Source organism: Elephantulus edwardii, unplaced genomic scaffold, assembly GCF_000299155.1.
Source record: "Elephantulus edwardii isolate Elephantulus edwardi_28Jun2011 unplaced genomic scaffold, EleEdw1.0 scaffold00067, whole genome shotgun sequence".
Classification (NCBI taxonomy): Eukaryota; Metazoa; Chordata; class Mammalia; order Macroscelidea; family Macroscelididae; genus Elephantulus; species Elephantulus edwardii.
The window spans coordinates 3,310,491-3,314,625 of record NW_006399817.1 but is presented as its reverse complement, the minus strand read 5'-3'; the positions used below and the strand labels follow the sequence as shown (position 1 = coordinate 3,314,625).

At 40.0% G+C, this 4,135-nt stretch overlaps 1 pseudogene; it reads right to left on the bottom strand.

Moving 5' to 3' along the window:
- Positions 1 to 1,147: 1,147 nt before the first annotated feature.
- Positions 1,148 to 1,996, bottom strand: LOC102848394 (annotated as a pseudogene).
- Between the last annotated feature and the right edge of the window lie 2,139 nt (positions 1,997 to 4,135).

Genomic DNA, 4,135 nt, shown 5'->3' with positions numbered 1-4,135 from the left:
ATAAGAAAAAAGTTACATTTTTATTGATATTTTAATGAAAGTTTACAGAAAACTTGGATTTCCAATTATTCATTGTTGCACATTCCCCTCCCCCCATTTTTCTATGTACCTCTTATTCTGGACTGTTGTCATGCAAATAATACCTAATCATATGTTTCTTTTAGAGAGTTCTTTCCCTTATTGCTTTAAATGCAGCGTTCATTATTTATTCCCTTTTCTTAGTTTCCCCCAATCCCCAATATCATTCCTGTTTTACAACAGAGGCATTATGCAGTATTTGTCCTTTTGTGACTGAGATATTGAGGCAAGGATTTTGAAGCTTCATCTCACATATCTTTGGGCATGTGGCCAGGAGGGACCATTCCCTGGAAAAGAAAATCATGCTTGGGAGGGTGGAGGGGCAGTGCAAGAAAGGAAGATCCCAGATGTCGTGGATTGACACCGTAAATAGTGGTAGGTGTATTGATGATAGTAAGATTGGCTCAGGATAGAGCAGAGTTTAGGGCTATTATACAAAGGTTGCTATGAGTCTCAAGTGACTTGATGGCACAAAACAAGAACAACATGATTCTATTTCATGGTTCTTCTCATGCCATGATGAATACAGCCTCCTCTCACCCTGGTTCCATGTCGCATTGTCTAGTCAGCAATTTTATTTCTGCAATAATATCCCCTTTTACTTCTATATCTTTTATTTTTTTTATCTTGAATGGGCCATTCTCACCAGTACCCAAAGAAAAGAATGAAGAACCAAACTAGTGCTCATTTAGCTGCAAACCATTTTTTTAAATGACAGTAGGATTGTGGTCCATAGGATTCAATGGCTAATTTTTTTCCCCTGAAAGGAAACAACAGCCATGTTAGCTCAGTTTTTATTATTTAACAGCAAAGCTTCCTGGTACCTGGTCATGATTGCCTTTCCTGTTCATTACAGTTGCACAACTTTAACCACCCTGAGGTGTTCTTTTCTAGAAGCTTCCTGATCTCTAATCCCCACTTGTTGGTGGTTGTGTGGCAGAGACGAGACTCTGGAAACAGGACAGAGGGTCTCCAACAGAGTAGCTTTATAAGAACAGGCTGCACACTGACCACCAGCTGCACAGTGTTTGCTTTCTAGAAATCAGCAAGAATATGGATTCTCTGGGCGTCATCCACAATCCCTTTTCTGGGGCATATGTTCACTCAGAGATAGAGCCCCTTGTGAGTAATTTCTTATTTTTTTGTAGAGAACATTTTCTTTAGATTTTTTTGAAGTCTTCGTTTGTGATTTTCATTCTCTGTTCTCTCAAGACCAGAAGCCTAGCTTCTGTGCAGATCATCTTGGTGTCAGCTCCAGAGAGGTCATCTTAAGCCATGATCAAGTCATCCAAGGTTACACCATTAGCCAAGGTCATCCTGCTTGTGTCAATCTGAAAGCTACTCAACTTCATGTTTTCACTGGGCAGAGCAGGAGGGACTCAATCTTCTTTCAGTGCTGCCTAGTCTGATGAGTGCTGTATCTAAGGTTCTATGCAGTCTGTAGCCATCATAACTTTCACGTCTCCCCTTGAATCAAATCCATCCAACTGGTTCAAGAATTCCAACACTGTTCACTGGATCTCTCTCTCACCAGCAGAATTTGAGACATATGTTTTTGTTTTGATGACATTGATCTCATCGATGAACAGGATGGATGGGCTGTACTCATTGGCCCTCAGAACAACTCTCTCATGAGCCTGGGCTCATCACCCACATACTTCTGGATAAGTTTGGAGCCAACCACTCTTAGAAAAGTGTCCGAGATTAGGTTTGCTACTGTTTTAGCTAGTAATGTTTCACCTGTGTTAGGTGGGCCATAGAGTATGACTCCCTTAGAGGACTTGATGCCCATCTTTTCATAATACTCAGGAGAAGTTAGAGGCAGTTCCACAGAGTCATTAATTTCCTGAATTTGGTTTTTAATTCCACCAACATTAGCTTAGGTCTCCTGGGGGTCTTTCCCATCACTGTGAATCATTACATGCACCTTTTCCCAAAATGAAAGAATGCCAACATGGCCCATACAATGGCATGATTGTTGTCAATGATCTCCTCCAATTTCCAACTGACATTGCTCATCCACTTTCAACCCCTTTCTTCTAGTGGCTTCATTTGTTCCTGATTTCTTGTTTTTCTTTTTTTGACTTAAAAAAAATCATTATTAATTTCAATGAAAATTTACAGAGACTTTGTGTTTCGATTCCTTCATTTTTGCACTTCTCTTCCCTCCCAACCCTCCCCCTAGTACACTACTCTCTTGGAAAAGTAAAAGAAAAATTCTTTCATTGTTTTACAATCCCTCCCTCAGGTCCACTCCACTATGCAGCCTTCACTCTGGACTCCTGTCATGACAAAAATACCTAATCACATATCCCTCTTAAACAGTTTTCTCCCTCATCTGTTTCAATGCACTATACATTATTGAACCAATCTTTCTTAGTCTCCCCCAACCCCAAGTCAGTCCTGTTTTACAGCTGTGGCACCATGCAGTATTTGTCCTTTTGGGACTGAGATGCTTCACTCAGCATAATGTCCTCCAGGGTCACCCATTTTGAATAATATTGCATGAGTTCCTTATTTTTCAATGCAGCATAGTATTCCATTATGTGAAAACACTAGAGCTTCTCTATCCATTAGTTTGTTGATGGACACTTAGGTTTTTTCCAACTCCTTGCTATTGCGAACAAAGCTGCAATACAAATGGGTGTGCATATATCTGCTTGGATGGCAGTTATGGTCTCTTTGGGGTATATTCCCAGTACTGGAATTGCTGGGTCAAATGTTATCTCTATTTGCAATTTTTTGAGAAAGAGGCATATGGCCTTCCACAGTGGTTGTACCATTTTACACTCCCACGAACACTGAATAAGGGTTCCAGTTTCTCCACAACCTTGCCAGCATTTGTTGCTTGCTGTTCAGTTAACTATTGCTATTCTGACTGGGGTGAGGTGTATCTCATAGTTGTTTTAATTTGCATCTAGGGATTTTGACCATTTCTTCATGTGTTTGTTAGCCATCTCAGTGTCTTATTTGGTGAAGTGTCTGTTCATATCCTGTCCCTATTTTTCTATTGGATTATTTATCTTTATCTTGTTGTGGTGGCTCCTGATTTCTAATGAATTATTCCTCCTTGAGTAGTCTTCAGTTCTCTGCAGCATCAGTAATTTTAACTGGTATGCGATGTCACCAATGGCAGTTTGCTGGCAGCATATGGTCCCTTTGTTTTCTTCTTCTTCTTCCCCACTCTCATTGGGAAAGAAGGTTCACATTTCTTTTTCTTGTTCTTGTTAACCTTCTTGACAACTTCAGGACCATGATCACCACTTTCACCCATCTTTCTTCTCTTGCCCCAGCTGCCACTATCAGAAATGCACCCAGCAGGACACAGCATCAGAAGTGGAAGTGAATGGCTAATTTTTAAAAACATAATCACAGGCAGTCTTTCAAGTTGTCTCTGGATGGATTATAACCATGAAACTTACTAGTTTCTCATGTAGCAACTAATGCAGTAATCACAGAATTGTAATAGCTTCCATTTTTAAAGCTACTCTTACATCTTTTATGTCTCTCAATAGATTTCTGTTTTTCGTTCATCTGTGTTGTAACATTCCTCATAAAAGAGGTCTAAGTTTTTATTCCTCAGGTCTGTCCTTGTAGCAAGCCACACTGTAGCCATTTTCTGCAAATCTCCATTGCATGCCAGGATCAAAAGTGCAGAGCTGTTTATCATTGTGGTTTGATGTTTGAAGGGGAGCAGAGACAGATTTAATTATTCCTTGTACACCAAGGCCAAGCAGTGATATGGAGACTAGAATGTTCCTCCCTAAAGACTCTATTTATACTTTAATTCTGATGTCCTGCCTGCTGCTGATAAAAAGAGCAAACAGCCTTATAAGCTAGCAGGTGGCTTATAAATCAGAACGAAATGTATTGTCAGCCTTGAGGCAGAGCTGCTTTTCTGTTCACTGCAAAATAAGGATAAAAGGACAGTAGAGAATAAACTCAAGGCTACCAAATTTCGCTGTATGCCTCTCCTAACCTTTTTCTTGTGTAAAATATTTCTTTAATCCATGCTCTTTGTCACTCCAAGCCTGTTCGTCTTGACCAGCTGGTTTTG